Raw genomic sequence first — 19,562 nt, 5'->3', positions numbered from 1 at the left:
ATCTCATGTCCACATTTTTCTGGCCCAATTTCCCTGTTGACTACACACTTATTGCCCTTATACTCCTCTCGGGATTCACTTAATCTCAGCTCTGTTTACCTGACATATGCCTCCTTCCTTACATTGACCAGAGCATCAATATATCTAGCCATCCAGCACTCCCTGCACCCACCAGCCTTGCCCCTCTCACTAATGGGAAAACGTTGGCTCTGGACTCTCTGGATCCAAGTTTTGATGGCCTTGCATTTTCCAACCATCCCTTTCCCTGTGAATAGGGTATTCCAATCAGCCTTTCACAGGGCTCGCCTAATACTTTCAAAATCGGCCTTGTTCAAAGTTAGAACTTTCATGTTTACATCAGGTCCTTCCTATTCCACAACTAGTTTAAAACTAATATTTATGCGTAACAGACTTGAATGTTAAATAAACATTTCCTGTCCCTCTGTAACAGGCTCGAGAGGCTGAATAGGCTCCTCCTGTCCCTCTGTGATAGACTAGAGAGACTGAATGACCTCCTCTTGTCCCTCTGAAATAGACTCAAGAGGCCTCATGGCCTCCTCCTCTCCCTGTGTAACAGACCCGAGATATTAAATGAAACGACAACCCTTGGATTATGAGCAGCTGGTAAACTGTATCTAATAGAGGTCTATTCCTAATCAGTTTCAGAAGCACAAACAACATTATTTACTCCAGGTGCCCTCTCAGTAACACTTCATACAGCTGCAGCGACACATCTCTTAGTTTTGAATGATTCTTTCGGCAAAATGTGCCAATATTCCAGCATTCCACCTTTTCAAGTAGCAACAGACTAATATGGACTGAATGGCCTTCTCTTTTCCCTCTGTAAGCGTCCCATAGGGACAGAATTGCTTTGGCCTGTCCCTGAGCAGCAGTCTCAATGTTCTGTCTCAAGGTTATGAAAGGATTTGACAACAGGGCATTAAAACCAGGAGTGGCCGCACACTGGTCAATAAGTACTGTACTTTGTGTTCAGGGATCGAGAAACTTGCCCACCCGACATTTTTAATGTATCCGATCTGTTATTTTATAACTGCATCCTTTCATAAACAGAGTGGAATATATATAGACGCCTGCAGTGTCCTGTTAATACTCTCATATACAAGTTAATAAAAAGATTTAAAAGATTTAAAGATTTATGATCCATCCCTCAGCAACCTTCATCCATTCCAACCAAAACCAGGAAATGAAAAGTGATGTTTTGAACAGGTTAAGATTAGATTAGATTACTTACAGTGTGGAAACAGGCCCTTCGGCCCAACAAGTCCACACCGCCCCGCCGAAACATAACCCACCCATACCCCTACATCTACATTTACCCCTTACCTAACACTATGGGCAATTTAGCATGGCCAATTCACCTGACCTGCACATCTTTGGACTGTGGGAGGAAACCGGAGCACCCGGAGGAAACCCACGCAGACACGGGAAGAACGTGCAAACTCAACACAGTCACTCGCCTGAGGCGGGAATTGAACCCGGGTCTCTGGCGCTGTGAGGCAGCAGTGCTAACCACTGCTAACTGCTAACCAGTGCTAACTGTGCCAATTTGTTCAGTAAGTGCGATTAAAGCCAATCTCCATGGATTCTAATTATCCCAATGGAGTGTTTCCATCTTTTAATGATAAATGGGCTCCGTTCAATGTGTTATTCCTTAACATGAGCGGGAGAATCACCGACAGCACTGACAGGGAACAGCAGATCCAGAGAGAGGGGGAGGAGAGATCAGAATCTGAGAACATTAGCCTGGAATATTCCAACAATAGACAGGAGCTTATCCGATTATATTTGGCGTCTTTCTGCATTTTATTGGTGGTCATTATCATCGTAGATCGATTACGCTCTTCTCATTATTCAATACTTTTATTATCCCTTCCTGGTTATCGTTGGTGTTCCTGGTGAGTGTCCATGTCCAGATTTTGTTTTCTATAAATCAGTTATGAGTGTATTACTGTTATTTCATATAGTCTACACTTCTTGTCACCATTATTGTTCCTGTTGAATCTCTCAATTCAGATATTTACTCTACAGACCACTACTAACTACATCAATGAAGGTGTTCAATTACTGTCTCGCTCTCTGTTCTGGCAGTGTTACTCATGGGTCTCTATGTTGATCTATTCATTTTCGGGGAGAACCACAATGCATTGTATCATTGCCTTTGCTGTTAAGAGCGTGGAGGTCACCGTCTACTGCTCTGGTTACAAACTCCACTTCCTTCCACTGTTTCCATCCCATCCCTGGCCAATATATGCAGCTGAAGCAGACAAGTCACAACTGTGGGACATCTCTTTGACTATGAGCTGATTCTTGACACCACGCCCTGAACATTTCTAACTTGAAATACTCACCACTCCAGAATATATCTCACTGGTTTATTCCATCTGCTGTTTGAACCTTGAGCTGTGAAGTACAGGCTTAATGAAGTTAATAATCTGCTGCTGACTCTCCTGGCTTCAGACCTGCCGAAATAAATCTGATTCGAACTCACACCAAACTCCCATCCATCTGTCATTCATGTGCACGCAGATGTATATTGGTGTTGTGTCTGGCAATGACTTTATTTTAACATTCTCAAACACTTTATATCATCTGTCCATGAAACTTCCCTCGTTCTGTCTGTTGATTAATAAAAAGCCTGCCAGTTGTTTGTATTTAATATAGTTTCCTCCATGTGCGTTCCTTCTCAAACAATGAGTTTTGCATTCAACCCCCCCCCCCCCCCCCCACACACACACACACACACACACACATTCCCATTGTAGGCAGTAATCTGATGCGAGGATAGTTAGCATATGATAGTAAAGTTTGCAATACTCTCATGCTGGGCAGTTTACTGAGCAACACACTAGCATGGTCTGCACAGCTCTCCATGCTGGGCTCTCATCTTGTCCCAGTTTATGTTCTTTGTGGTGTTCTATTAAGCAGATTGAGAATTTGATGTAACAAACCATTTCAGCAGATCTGACAATGCCTTTGTTCAATGGTCTCATTCTTGTCATTTTACTCTCGAAGATCTCACTTCTCCAGTTAGTCCCACTGCCCTGTCTTTTTCCTCATATTTCCACAACATCTTTTCAGTTAATTAACTGTCTGTTTCTGTCTTTAATGTGAATCTCTCTGTCCCTCTGTATCTTTCCCTGGCCATGGGTTTTGTCTCCCTAGTGTATCGACTGCTGGCATTGTGTAGCTCAGAAATACTGAAATTGTGTGTCAAGCTGTTGTTCACTTCCTGGTATGTCCCATGTGATGGTCCATGGACAGGGGTGTTTCAGAAGTTATGAGATACATCCCTGTGGTTGTCCCTCTCAGGTGACCTTGCGATAAGTAACACGAGGAAGCCCACTGAGTAAAGGACCAGGCACCTAAATTGTGTGACAATGCTGTCACTTTTTTAATAAAGCGTTGGTTTCTAATTTTTTAAGTAAGAGGTCTTAAAGGCCAAACTGCCAACTGAAAACAGCTCAAGTAAATCACTTACGGTACTTTTAGGGTTTTAAATAAATAGTAGTAACAATGGCCAGCTCGCACAGACCAGGCTTTCTCGTTTGTTTTTTCTTGTAGCTGTAACAATCACCGGGTGCTTTGGGTCCCAAAGGAGTTGGAAGTTTTAGTAAATTATCCCTAGCTGCTACACTCTCTAAAGCCTCACTTGATGGTGTTTCCTCCTGGATTGGAGAACTGTATGCAAGAATGCGTGTCTGAATGTTCCTTTTTGACAAGGGGAGTGTTTAGGTGATGTTAATAGATTGAACAGTTCATTTGTAGAACGTACTGTATCCATTATTCGGTTAAGTTATCCAATAGTTAAGTTATTCTAAAATCCTCTTCATTTTGTATGGATTTCCATTAGAGGATACTGAGGTAGAGCAACCCTATGGCAGCCAAAGGCCTGATCAGGATCTGTTAAATACATCCAGGCATTATCTAAAGTTGATGAGAATGATGGGGGAGCCTTTTTAATTTCATTTCAGGAAGTGGCTAAACAGGTGCAGTGGCCAGAGAACATGTGGATTTAGTTTATCCAAACAAAGCCGATAGTATTTGCATCCCCATAGGAGGAGGTGAAGAAAGCCATCTGAAGTGCATATGAGCTTGTGCCAGAAGCTGACAGTGTTTCAGGAATCTAAAATCGCATCCCTGGTTAAAAACACGTTGTGTTTGAAAGAATCAAACAAAGTAATTTTGAAAGGTGGGGAAGGGTATTAAAAACAGAGCAAAGCTATGACACTCTGAGAGAGACTCTAATTTTGGAGAAGTTCAACAATTCACTTCCTGCAGTCGGGAGAACTCGTGTGGAAGAGCAGAGAGTTACAATGGCAAGATTAGAAACTGAAATGGCTGATGATGATGATTGGGTTCAGAAATCAAAGTTTGCTTTCTGTGAGGGATTCAGAAGAATGTGGGAGAACTTCTTAAAACATATCCCTGTGAGAGTAAGGTTGACTGGCATACGCCAGGAGTAGCAGGTAAAGGGGTTACAGCATTAAAAGGTACAGAAGGATGTAATTCTTTTATGCTGAGACATGAGGAGCTATGTCATTCAGAAGGACTATTTGAGAGATGAGAAGTGTTCCATTATGCAACGTCTGGTCAGAGTGTCCAGTCGAAACATCAACAAATTTATTCCACAATGGGGAAGGAGGCCTTGAGCTTGATGTTGGTGTTACAACATTTCAGCATTTACATTGCCAATAACATAACTGAAACAAATCTTTATCACTGATCGTGACCCCTTAAAGTTTGTGGAGAAGTTTCGGGAGAAAAATACCAGTCTGGTTTTATTGAGCTTATTATTGCTGCCATTCAATTTGAAATTATAATGTTGACAGGGCAAGAAAAAGTAAGTTTTGACACATTGACAAAAGGCATTCTGAGGCAGGAGTAAAATGACTGAATTCGAAACTAGCTGTGAACATTTGTATGCTCAGACTCAATGTAATATATATTCATTCCAGTCTACTAATAGAGGAAGATTAGGAGGTCTAAAATTAATCCATCTTTGTGTATTGATGGATCATTTTATTAAAGGTGGAGTTTGGAGGACACTATCACTGTAAAAAGGTTATTTTCTCTTGGGTTATTTTTTGACGAGAGGTTTTTAAGGTAGAGGTGCAGAACTGCTGTCTGAAAACAGTTTAAGTAAATAACTGAGAAAGCCTTGAAGTTTTATCAAAATGGAGGTAACAATGGAAGGGCAGTGGCCAGCTCTCCCAGACCAGGTTTCCTCGTTTTGTTTTTAGCTGCAGCATTCAGAAGCTGTTCGGGTCCCAGAAGGGTTGACAGTGTCAATACATGATCGCTCGCTGCCTTTCTCTCTGGGATTTCTGTTGATGTTGATTTCTCCTGGATCAGAAAACTGCATGTAAGGATCTGTATTTGAATATATCTTTGTGCCAAGTGGTGTATACCAGTAAGGTACAGTATCTATTGTTTGTGTAAGTGTTCCAACATGAAAGCTATCCAGAAATGTTCTTTTCTTTGATTGTATTTTAACTAAAGCATTTTAATAGATTATATTTTGCTTTACGTCGAGTGGTTTGACCAGTCACAACATATCTGGAAAGCACACTTCACATCTATATTCAAAATAAGGAAAGGTTTGGGTCTAAGTGGCCTTCTTAAAATATTTTGCAGGAATCTGGTCTGGTCCACAACACTTATAGACGAGGGGTTTCTAACTGACTCCTGTTATTGAAAAGTTAGTGCAGCAGCTGGGGATGGTTTGCTGGAGGTTGTGCTGTGAGCTGCCTCAGGCATTCAGGGAGACCTTAGGATTTGGTGACCAACTTTGGATGGAGCCTGGGGACTGTAAACACAACATCTGGGTCTGCAACATGAACAATAAATGGAGCAGAGGTTGCAGAGAGGGGAAGCTTTGAAACCACCAGTGAGTTTGTGTGGGGAAAGGGATCTGCTGTGTCCATCCCGGATTTTCCAGGAACAGCTTCCCAAGCTCCACTTATCCCAGGAGCAGAGTGTGAGGGGACCCTGACTGAACAAGGAGCTGGTCACAGAGCGGTGTCACCTTCTTTAACCCGTCCTGCAGCTTCACCTCAGGGGGAAGGACGGTGCTGCCAGTGGCTATTCGGGTCACAGTTTCATTCAGCTTCTATGTTCTGGAACTTTTCAAACAGAACTGGGTGACATATCCATCATCTCCCAGTATGTTGACATCAATGTAACCATTCAGTGACGGTGGATATATATGGTGGATGAAGTAAATACATTGTTTCACCCTCAGCAGGGAACTGCCGGGTGTATCCAGTATAATGGGATTCCTGATGGTGTACATGGCATCTGCGGAGTAGCCGTGTCAATGGGGAGAGGTAGAGGAACTGAAGGAGCACTCTCTGTATTAATCCACTGCCTTCCATTATTCCTGTAAATGAAATGACAGATTATATCATGTTATATTGCAGCTGCCAAATAATTCTCCATTGCCTTTACCTCTCTGTATCTATCTGTAGACCCTCCACCCTCTCTTGATAATTTAATCTCTTGCTTATCACAGCAACATGACCAAACTCAGTATCTCTATATCTGTTCCATCCTCCTGATCATTGATATAGATTGTAAATAGTGGAGGACCCAGCACTGGTCACTGTGTGACTCCACTGGTGACGTTCTGTCAAACTGATTAAGACTGATTTATCAGGAGTGCCTGCTTCCTGTTTGATACATAATCCTCCCCCATTACTGTGTAACACAGTCGTAAAGCTGAATATGAACAAGGAGCATCAGTCAGGAATCCAACCCTTCTAACCTGCTCCGCCAAGGAATAAAATCATGACTGATGTCATCGCGGCCTCTGTTCCACGTTCCTGCCATCTCTCCATCCTCAAACTGTAGTCTCTTATTGTAGATTGCGCCACATGAAAAAGTATCCACTCCACAGCTACACTTTCAATTACGTTTAGCATTTTACAGACCTCAATGAGCTCTCCTTTTATTCTTATAAACTCGACAGTATAGGCCTAAACTTGCTCAATTTCTCTTCATAAGACAAACACTTCAAATATGGAATCAATCTAATGAAGCTCTTCTGAATTCGCTCCAATGGAAATACCTCATTCTGCAGGACACCCAAACTGTAGTCCAGTTGCAGCCTCACTAACGCCTTGCATAGCTCCAGCAATCTTTCTACTCCATCCTTTTACAAATAAACGCTGAAGTTATACTTGCATTCCTCATTACTTCAATTACCCGCAAGCAAGTTTTCTGTGATATGCAAGCAGGCACCCAGCTCCCTCTGCACTTAAGCACTTTGAAGTTTCTCTCCATTTAGAAAATCATTTGCCTTTTTATTCGGCTGGCCAACTTGAATAACTCCATTTTTATCCACTTTAATTTTCATTGCCAAATGTTTGCCCATTCACTCAATCTATACACATAGTTTTTAAATCTCTTGCATCATCATTCCGAAGTAATTTCCCACCAATGTTAGTGTCATCTGAAAATGTAGCTATAGCATTTTCTATCCTGTCAACCGAGTAATAATGTCGATCACAAATGGTTGAAGCATGAGAACTGAAATCTATGGCACCCAACAAGTTGCATTTTCCAATAGAAAATGACACAGTTAATTCATCAGACTTCATTTTGTTGGTTAACCAATCCTCCATCCAAGCCAATAAATTACTCCTAAACCGATGCTGTCTGATCTTACCACTCACTCTTTGGAGAAGTGACGTATCTGAATCCTTCACGAAGACCAGACATATTCCATCTCCAGGATGCCTACTATCCACCTTGTTTGTCACATCTTTAAATAATGAAGTAATTTCCGAAGTAATTTCCCACCAATGTTAGTGTCATCTGAAAATGTAGCTATAGCATTTTCTATCCTGTCAACCGAGTAATAATGTCGATCACAAATGGTTGAAGCATGAGAACTGAAATCTATGGCACCCAACAAGTTGCATTTTCCAATAGAAAATGACACAGTTAATTCATCAGACTGCATTTTGTTGGTTAACCAATCCTCCATCCAAGCCAATAAATTACTCCTAAACCGATGCTGTCTGATCTTACCACTCACTCTTTGGAGAAGTGACGTATCTGAATCCTTCACGAAGACCAGACATATTCCATCTCCAGGATGCCTACTATCCACCTTGTTTGTCACATCTTTAAATAACTCAAGAAAACACTTCAATCATGATTTATCCTTTGTAAAACCATGTTGACTCCGATGGATTGTGGTTTACGTTTGCAAATGTCCACAACGATGGATTCGAATAATTTGCCTTAGATTACAATACTTTATTGTTACATTTTACTCCCTAATGTATTCAGTTATTGTAAGTTCTTCCCTTTCTAAAACCTTTACGTTTTCTTTGAATTATTGTTTGATGGGCAAAAGGTTTGAAGAGATGTGCTCCAATTGCTGCATAAGTGGTATGTATGGCTGAATGGACTCATCATCCTGCTGGTGTACAAAATCGATGGGATGAAGTCTTTCTGGCGTTCCCATGTTGTCATCTCCAAGGCCAGAATGACCACGTCCTGTTGATGCGTTAGAGGGGTGGGGGATGATGTAATCTTCCCGTTACTGTGTAACATTCTGAGGGTCTGATGGGTCTTCTCATATTCCTCCATAAAAGGTGAAGATACTGAACGGTCTCCTCATGTATCCCAGAGATGGAACGAAGGGAGCGATTGGTCTTCTCTTGTTCCCATACAACAGACACGTGTCTGAATTACCTCCTCCTTACTCACGAAAGAAGTCTCAGGTAGTTTTTATCCAAACACATTTCCCTTGCAACAGACTCGGTGGGTCTGAATGACCTCCTGTTATCCCAGTGTAACAATCTCCAGTCACTTTGTGACCACTTCCAGTTCCTATGTTACGGACTTGAGAAGGCTGAATGGACTGATCCTGTTGCTGCGTAACAGAATACTGGTGCAGCATGGCCTACTCTGGGTCCAGTGTTATAGATTCGAGGGGCTGATTGGCCTAGAATATATATCAGGCTCGAGGGGCTGAACAGTGTCGTACTATTCTGGTGTAACAGGCTCGAAGGCCTGAATATCCTCCTGTTGTTCCTGTGTAACAGGCTGGAGAACGGAATGGATTCCCCCAACTATCTGCGTAATTCTCTTCAATTGTTGACTCCTTCCTGTCATCTATGTTGAAATAAGATCATCCTTTATTTTTGTAAACTCCAATGGCTATTGGATCAACCTGATCATCCTTTAGTTATAAGCTAGCACCTTCATTGCAGGAATCAGTTGAGGGATCCATCTCTGAGCTGCTTCCAATATAACAACATCCTTTCTTCATTGAAGAGACTAAATCTGTACACACTACTCCAGATGTGATCTTACTAAGATCCTGTACAGCAGCAGCATCACTTTACCAGCCTGCTGTAAGGTTCCCACCCAGGTTAGAGCAGTCTCAGCTCTCTGGGGGAAATACAGAGCATTTATGAACGACCATTGTCCTTCTCTACTCCACTATCATAACGGGAGATCTGGAGAAAACGTCACAATGATGCTTAAGAAGATCATAAATGATGTGGCGAGATGATCTCTACCATTCATCTCCCCAAATCCCACATCACTCAGATTTTCCAGAATCTAGTAAGGTGGAGTGCAACAACAGCAAGGAGAAGGAAAAATTGATGGGAGTTACATATCAAAGTGAAAGCTGGAATACAAATGCTGGACATGTTTAAAAACGGGAAATGAGATATACACATTTGTGGCTACTTCAGTAATAACGTACTGTTTACATTATATCTAAACTGTGTTAACCCAACTGAATGCTAATGCTGGGAAAAATGGATTTCATGAGCATGTGTTAGATGGTGGCATTAACATTTTTTCGAGCACTGAGCTAGAGATCAGGTTATTTAGAAATTGATGTTGAATGATCAAAAGAACTAATTGAAAACTTTGCTGTAAAGGACCTTTTGGGAACAGTGACCACAATGCATTGGTTTTCTTTTATGCTGTTTGAGTACATGGTAGTTTTTGTTTTATTTGAAGTAACTGTCATAAATCTGAATCATGCAAGCCCTGAAGCTGTGAGGAGAAATTGGGGACTGCAGATGCTGGAGATCAGAGTCGAAGAGTGTGGTGCTGGAACATCAGAGTCGAAGAGTGTGGTGCTGGAAAAGCACAGTCAGGCAGCGTACTAGGAGCAGGAGAATTGACGTTTTGGGCATAAGCCCTTCATCAGGAATGAGGCGTATGATGAAGGGGGCTGAGAGATAAATGAGAAGGCGGTGTGGCAGGAGGGAGGTAGCTAGGAATGCGATAGGTAGATGAAGGTGGGGTTGAAAGTGAAAGGTGATGAAGGGAGACAGAACGCCTCATCTACTACATACATGAAAGCCAGTGTGGTGTTCTCTACATTGGTAAGGCAGGTGGATCATTTCAGAGAACATATCTGGGATAGCCACATTGACCAACTCCACCGCCTTGTGGCTGAACACTTTAACTCTCCTTTCCACTCTGCCAAGGACGTGAGAGTCCTGGGCCTCCTCCATCGCCAAACCCTAACCACCCGAAGCATGGATGAAGAAAGGTTCCTCTTCTACCGTGGGACCCTCCAACCACAGGGGATTAATGTAGGTTTCACCCATTTCCCCATTTACCCTAACTCCACCTTATCTCAGTCCAATCTTCCAACTCAGCATCGTCCCCCCTTTTGAACGTTCCTATGTGTTCATCTTCCTTCCGATCAATCTGGTCCACCCGCCTCTCTGACCTAACCCTTTCAGCCTCACCTTCAAGTATCTATTAGATCACAGGAATTAGCTTAGAAAAATGCCAAGTACCGTAGTAAGCCAGTGGATTCGGAGAAATATATACCCAGCAACGGAATACCAAGAAAAGAAAATCAAAAAGCGAAAAAGCGTACAAACAAAAGAAAAACATAAAGACTGCAAAAAAAAGTACATCAGTGTATGAAACAAAAATAAAAACAAGGTCAAATAAGGAACAGTAGGTGTGCGGACAGAATAATTTATTGAAGACAACAGAGAAATCACAGGAAAAAGAAACAGTTTCTTTGTGTCTATCTTCAAGGCAGAATATCCAGAAATTCTCCCAGAAATACCAAGTGACCATGGGACTTGTGTAAGTAAAGTCTAACATCATTTTTATAAGTGCTGAGGTCATGTTTTAAAAGAAAGCTGGATTGAGTATTTATAAATCTGACAGATCAGATGTACTTCATACAAGAATTTCAGAGGAAGCAGCAATAGGCGTATTGATTGCATCGCAGATTATCACGTTGTTTTCCAATACATTCCCGAAAGATATTTAGCCAGTCTGGATAAGGCAAAGGTTACAAATATTATCCAACAGTTTAAGAAAGGATGAAGATGGAGAGTGGTGAACTACAGATCAGTAACTTGTCATCTGCAGTCGGGTGTCTGTTGGGCTCGATAATAAAGAACGTGTTACTGGATATATAGAAGGTAATGGGAAAACTGGGGAGGATGATAATGCATCGATGAAACGAAAACCATAAGTGGCAAACATTTTTTGGAATGGTTTGAAGATGATTCTTGTGAACGTAGGCAATGAGGAGCTAATGGATAACGTATCGTTGGATATTCAAGAGGATCTTTTTTAAGAACTCTCCCACTGACATCATAAGAAAATTTATAGTAAAAGGAATTGGGAAGAATTGGGCGGCACAGTGGCATAGTGTTTAGCACTGCTACCTCACAGCGCCAGAGACACGGATTCAACTCCCGCCTCAGGTGACTGACGGTGTGGAGTGTGCACATTCTCCCCGTGTCTGTGTGGGTTTCCTCCGGGTGTTCCGGTTTCCTCCCACAGTCCAAAATGTGCAGGTCAGGTGAATTGGCCATGCTAAATTGCCTGTAGTGTTAGGTAAGGGGTAAATGTAGGGGTATGGGTGCGTTGCGCTTCGGTGGGTCGATGTGGACTTGTTGGGCTGAAGGGCCTGTTTCCACACTGTAACGCAATGTTATCGAAACACAAGCAAATAGGAAACGAAAAATTAGGTTTACATTCACGTGAATGTCATTGAAATATAGAAGATGCCATGCGCCAGCTGCACAGAGTGTTGCTGAGACTAAACTGAGAGTATTGTGTACCCTTTGGAGTCCCAATCTAAGATAGAATATACTACAGACGAACTGCAAATGGTATTCTCCAGATTAATCCCTAAAATGGCAAGATTGTCTGATGGGGAAACTCAGCCTGTGATCTCGAGTTTCAAAAGATGAGAGGTGATTTTAGTGAAACTTAGAAACATAGAGGGGAGAGAATAACCGAGGGACATATAGAAGTGTAAGCAGGAGAGATGAGGGAGAATCCCATGATTTATTCTACGCGGACAAGTAGAACAGAATAATCAGCAACAGTTAGTGTCGATTAGAAACCAAAGGGGCAATCAGTGTGTCAACCCGGAGAACATTGATAGATTGCTACGTGTAAACATCACATCTGTTTTACTTGGGAGAAGGAGGATGCAGGTACAGAATTCGAGAAGATGGACTGGAAAGCTCTTGAAAAGAGTTTGATGTAAAATACGAGCGGCGGTTTGAGGCTTTGTCTGGTATAAAATTGGACCAATCTGCAGGTCTGGATAATGTTGGAGTCAAGGGAGGAAAGACGCTGACTGGAAATTTTAATTAGAATCTGACAATTGGGGAGGTGCCAGAGGACTGGAGAACAGCTATTATGATTGCACTTCACAGTAAGGGTGTTAGAGATAGACCAGGAAACTATAGTCGAGCGAGTATTAAATCACTGTTCGGGAAACTACTGGAGAAAATAGAGAAGGAGAAAATTGAACTCCAATCAGAATGGCAAGGTTTGATCAGGGATAATCATCATGACTTTATCAGAGTGAAGTCACACTAATGGAGTTGATTCAATCAGTTTGAGGAGGTCGCTTATTTAGTTTTGATGCAATGCCTTTGACAAAGTGCCGCATGGGAAACTGAAAAAAATAAAGTAAAATCTCACATTATCAAGGATAACTTGAAAATTGTCTTAGTGTCAAGAGACAGAGGGTGGTGGGAGAAGGCTGTTTGTGTGACTGGAGACCAGTGTCCCCTGGTGGACCACAGGGATCAGTGCTGTGTCCCTTATTGTTTGTAGCATTCATAATTGGTATAGATGTGAATCTGGAGGGGGAGTGGGTGGAGGGTGGGAGTTGTGATAACCAAGTTTGTGTTTGACACAAAGATTGGCCGGGTGGTGGTAGTGAGGAGGAAGTTCTGATTTTAAAGGAAAATACAAGTGGAATGATCAGATGGGCAGATCAATGGCAGATGGAATGTGATCCTGATAAATATGAGGTGATGTACTTTGGAAGGAGGAACCAGACATGGGGTGTACACAGTGATTGGCAGCACACTAGGGAGCTCAGAGGGTGTTTCACCACACATTCCTGAATGTGACTGAACAGGGTAATGGACTAGTTAAGAATTGAACCTTGGGTGTCGCGGTTATTACTCAGGGAGTAGATTATAAGTGTTATACAGGGCTTGGTTTAGTCCATGATGTAGTACTGTATGTCGTTCTGGGAACCTCATTATAAGGAAGGATGTGATTGTACTGGAGGGGTTTGCAAAGGAGATTCACCAGGATATTCCCTGGGATGGAGCATATCAGCTATGGAGAGAGGCTGGATAAGCTCGGGTTGTTTACTTTTGACAGAGAGGCTGAGGGGGATGTGATACAGAAGGATAAGTTAACAAGGGGCATCGACACGGTGGACAGACAGCAACTGTTCCTTTTAGACAGAGGGTCAAGAACAAGGGAGCACACTTTTAAAATGAAGGGTTTGAGGTTCAGAGAGGATTTAAAGATGACTTTATCTTCACCCAGAGGGTGTTGGGGTCTGGAAAGTACTTTCTGAGAGGGGAGTTATCAAGGTTAACCTCTCAACTGTTAAAAGTACTTGGACAAGCACTTGGAAGTGCCATAACATACCAGGCTATGAACCTTTTGTCGGAAAGTGGGACTAATATAGATCGTGCTGTATTTCTGTTGGCACGGAGACTATGCTCCTGTGAGTGTATGATGTGGAAGGTCAATGATTGAGCAGCTTAACACAAGAATTGATGGGTTTCTGAAGATAATGTTCACAAAGGTTATCAGAGTGAACTGTTATAGCTTGTCAAATTATGTCAATGTGAGAAGTATGAAAAAAAAGTGCAGGTTTTTTCCAGTTTGAAACCAGAGAATGGAGAATGGGAAATAGGGAAATGGCAAAACTATGAATCCACTACTTCAGTTCTGTCTTCACAGAACCTTCTGACAATAACAGGAAAACTAAGTCTGGCGTGGAAAACGAAATAGTACATGGAACATAGAACATAGTAAGTAAATCGTTTGGGAGAAATTATTGGGACTGAAAATAATGGTCATAGACAACACTGACACAGGTTTATGAAATGGGAATTATGTTTGAGAAACAGACTGGGAGACAAATGAAAGAGAAGCAATGGATGTAAAACATGTGGATTTTCAGAACGATTTTGGTAAAGCTCCAAGCCTAGTTTGCAAAATCAAATCTTCGTGGATTGGGGTGAATATATGGCCATGCTTTTAGAATGGGACAGCTGGCAGGAGACAGTGAATAGAAATAAACAGACTTGTGAAGCAACAGCCTGACATTGTATTTAAGGTCTGATTCTGTGAGTATGACTATATCCCTGACATCCCATCACCTTCCCCGGATATCTCCTCTCTCACCAGCAGGACAGACAAAGAAGAAGTGGTGGCACCATGGGATAAAGTTTGAAGGGAATTGTTCTGGGAGATCTCAACAGTGACTCTGTATCCCGTGAACTCTCATGGCGTTAGTTTACACATGGGAAAGGAAACCTCCTGCTGATTACCATGTACCAGCCTCTTCCAACTGATGCGTCAGTACTCCTCCAAGCTGAACAATGCTTGGAGGAAGCACTGAGGGTGGCAAAGGCACAAAATGTACTCTGGGTTAGGGACGTCAATGTCCACAAAAAGAGTGGTTCAGCAGCAGCATTACTGATTGAGCTGGTTGGGTCCTAAAGGATATAACTTCTCGACTCGGTCTGCAGCAGGTGGTGAAGGAACCCACAAGAGGAAAAAGCCATATTTGACCACAGCCTTACTAATCTGCCAGCTGCAGAAATATCTGTCCATGACAGGATCGGGTAAGAGTGACCACTGCATAGTCATTGTGGAGATAAAGTCACACTTGCATATTGAGAATAACCTCCACCATTTTAGGTGGCACTCTCACCATGCTAAATAGGACAGAGTTTGAACAGAACTAGCAGCTCAAGTCTGGGTTTCGATAATATGTTGTGGGTCATCAATAGCAGCAGAATTGTACTCCAGCACAACCTCATGGCCTGGCATATCCTCCTCACAACAATTACCATCAAGCTAGAGGGATCAACCTTGATTCAATGGAGTGTGCAGGAGGGCAGGAGCAGCACTGTGAATACCTGAAAATGAGGTGTCTGCCTGATGAAGTCACCAACCATGACTACCTGCGTGCCAAACAGCATAAGCAGTTAGTCATAGACAGAGCTAAGTGATCCCACAAGCAACGGTGCAGATCTAAGCTCTGCAGTCCTTCTACTTCTAGTAGAGAATAGTTATGGACAATTAAACAAGTCATCGGAGGAGGACATTCCACAAGTATCCCCATCCTTAATGATGGAAGAGCCTATGACTTCAGTGCAAAAGATAACGTTCATGCATTCGCAACAATCTTCAGTCAGAAGTGCTGAGTGGATGATCCATCTCGGCCTCCTCCAGTGGCCCTCAACAATTCAGTTACCAGTCATCAGCCAATTCGATTCACTCCATGCGATATCCAGATTCAGTTGGAGACACTGGATTCCTCAGAGGGTACATACCCTGACAACATTCTGGCAATAGTACTGAAACGTTGTTCTCCAGACGTTGTCACTGCCCTCACCAAGCTGTTCCAATACCGTTACAACAACATTTCCCCGATTACATGGAAAATTACCCCAAGTATCTCCTGTATATAAAAAGCAGACCAAATCCAATCCGGCCAATACCACCCCATCAGTCTACTCTCGATCATCAGTAAAGTGGTGGAAGGTCTCAGTGCTTTTAAGCAGCACCTGCTCAGCAATACCCTGGTCAATGACGCCCAGTTTGGGCTCCACCAGGGCCACTCAGCTCCTGACCTCATTACCGTGGTTTAAACATGGACAACAGAGCTGAATTCCAGAGGTGGGGTGAGAGTGATAGCCCTTTAAATCAAGGCTGCCTTCGACCAATTGTGGTATCAAGGGGGCTTAGCAAACCTGGAATCAATGGGCATCAGGGGCAAACTCCCCGCTGGTTAGAATCATACCTGACACGTAGGAAGATGGTCATGGTTGATAGAGGTCAGTCAACTCATCTCCAGGATAAATCTGTAGGAGTCCCTCGGGCAGTGGCCTAGGCCCATACATCTTCAGGGCTACTTCATCAATGACCTTGCCTCCATTTTAAGGTCAGAAGTGGAGATGTTTGCCAATGATTGCACCATGTTCAGCAACAATTTGTGGCTCCTCAGATACTGAAGCAGTCCATGTTCAAATACAACAAGATCTGGACAGTATCCAGGCTAACAAGTGGCAAGTCATAGTCACGTCACACAAATGCTAGACCGTGAACATCACCACTAATATACAATCTAACCTGCCCCTTGGCATTCAATGGTGTTACTGTCACTGAATCCACAGTGGACTGCAGCGGTTCAACAAGGCAGCTCACCACCACCTTCTCAAGGGCAATCAGGGACAGGCAATAAATGCTGGCCCAGACAGTCACACCCAGATTCAGGAAATAAATATCATTTTTAAAAAATAACGGAGGAAGGTTTCTGGGATATCACAGAGATCGGTGCTCACGTCCCAGTTGTTCACAATACCCATTAAACATTTGGTTGCAGGAATCAAATACAATATATCCCAACCTGCTGAGAGAACTAACGGATGTTGGATTGTGAGTGGGTGAGGAGGTTGTAAAAAAGCTTCAAGGTGACTAAGACAAGTGGAGTGAATGGGCAAATACGTGGCAGATGGAGAGCAAGGTGGGTTGAGGTGACAGTGTGCCCTTTGGTGGGAACAAGAGATTGGCAGGTTTTCGGTTGAAAAAGGGATTGTTTGAAACATGTTGATCTGAAAAGCGACGTATGGGCCTTTTTGTTGTTTCCTTCTGCGCGGCCCTCCGAGGTCCCTGCAGCACAGTGATGTCTGAACCCACAAGGCCATACTGGGAATGGCATTCGCACGCTGCCCAGTGTACAAAGACCTACCAAGTGGGGAGCTGTAACATTACAAAGGATCTGGATCTCCCTGTAGACCAGTCACTGAAAGCAATATTGCAGGAGCAGAAAGCAGTTAGGAAGATCAATGATGTGCTGACCTTCATTTCAGGGGGATTTGAATCCAGGAGTAAGGCTGTCTTACTGCAGCTGTAGAGGGCTATGGTGAGACCCTATCTCAAACACTGTGCAGTATTCTGCAGATTTGGTCTCAGTACATAATAAAGGACAAACCTGACATTGAGGGAGAGCAGTGAAGGATGACCAGACCGATCTTTGTGATGACAGGCTTGTTGTGGGAGCAGAGTTTGGGGCGACTGGGCCTGTATTCCATGGGGTTAGGAAAATGAGTGGAGATCTCAGTGATATATATAAATCTCTGACAGGGTGAGACGGATTGGAAGCAGGGATAATAATTCCCCTGGCTGTGTTGTCTAAAACAAGGGTCCACAGTATTAGGTACAGACAGACCATTCTGCAATGAGATGACAATAAATGTCTGGACTCAGCGACTGGTGAACCTGGGGAATGCGCTCGAACCTGGAAGCCAAAGCACTGAATATAAATAAGGATTTAGAGACAGTAAAGGAATGGTGGGAGAGAAGGAGAACGATATGGAAATAAAGGGCAAGGTATCATTATATTGAATTGGGTAGCAAACTCGACAGACCAAATGGACTACTGCACTTCCTATTTTATACCTTCCCAAGGTTAGTCACAAGCTCTCAGATGTTAGGAAGGAGGTCTCTGCAGCGTCAACAGGACTGTGTTCCCGTTCCCTTTTTCCGATACTGAGGCTGGGGCCGGGTGTCCTGTCTGGTTTTATCCTTTCGACCTCGGAACAGTTTGATACAATAGAATGTCTTGTTTGGCGGATTCAGAGACCATTGAAGAGTTTATCACATGTCTGTGTGTCTGCAGTCACGTTTAGGCCAGACCAGGAAAGCACGGGAGATTCACTTCCTGAAAGGACATTTGTGAAGCAAATTGGTGTGTACAATCGACATTGGCTTCAAGGTCACTATTTACAGACAGCAGATTTTGCATCCTAATATTTTGTCAGTTGTGTTTAACTTCCACCAGCTGCCAGAGCATTAACCTGGTCTGGATTAGTAATCCAGTGACCTTTCCACAGCAGCACCATCTCCATATGGCGACCTATATGAAATCATACTGAGCAGGTTATTTCTGTGCTGCTTGATAACTCTGTCAAATAGAACTCCCACCAGTTTGACTGTCGTGGTGGGTCTGAGGGGGAGGTGACTGGCCAGATTGTAATTATAATCCTCTTAGGAACTGGACAGAGTTGAGTAATTTTCCACATTACCAGGGAGATGTCAGAGTTGGAGCTGGAATGAAAGAGCTTCCCCAGGGACACGGCTTGTTGTGCAGCATAAGTCTTCAGTCCTATTGCAGGAATGGTGTCAGGGACCATTGCCTTTTTCGTACGTACTGTGTTCAGCTGTTTCTTCATGTCACGAACATCTAATCGAATTGGTTGAAGACTGGCATCTGTGATTCTGTGGCTATCATGGCGAGGGTGAGGTGGATCATCAACTCAACACTTCTGGCTGAGGGTGATGCAGATACCACATCCTAGTCTTTTACACTGATGTACAGGACTGTTCAATTATTTAGGATGGGGATATTTGTGGAGTCCTTTGCTCCAGTCATTTGTTTAATCATCCATCACCAGTTATGACAGAATGTGACAGGATTGCGGAGCTTCGATCAGATCTGTTTGTCAAGTCTGGTAGCTTTAATGGGTTAGCATCAGGTTTAGGTTCACGTGGTTCTGACCCAGTCATGTTACCCACAGTCATTACTGAAACATAGATCATATTGATGGCAATGGCAGACTGAGGAAATTATTCGAGGCTAAAAACTACAGGTTGTGGTTGAATGGTGTTCTGCTACTCCTGCTGCTGTAGTCTACAGCACTACATAAATACGCAGTTTTGAGCTGCAATATCTGCAATGTAATTCTGCTGTCTGTCCCTTAGTTCACATCGAGACCCACTCACCCATCAGTCATGTAGTCAGTAACCTACTCTGGTTTCTGATGTGGTAACACTTCCATTTTCATACTTTCATTCTGCTGAGGGTCTCTCCCTGGATCATGCTTTCAATCTGACACATTCTGCAAAACCAATTAACTGTTTTTAATTCAATTGTTTAATTCACCTGAATTTGTTTCCTTGAGTAATATCATCTTCTGTGTTTAAAGTGAATGTATTTCCTCTGTTTCTCTCCCTGACCATGATTA

Source organism: Chiloscyllium punctatum, chromosome 14 (assembly GCF_047496795.1).
Source record: "Chiloscyllium punctatum isolate Juve2018m chromosome 14, sChiPun1.3, whole genome shotgun sequence".
Taxonomy (NCBI): domain Eukaryota; kingdom Metazoa; phylum Chordata; class Chondrichthyes; order Orectolobiformes; family Hemiscylliidae; genus Chiloscyllium; species Chiloscyllium punctatum.
Note: the sequence above shows the minus strand (reverse complement) of the source record.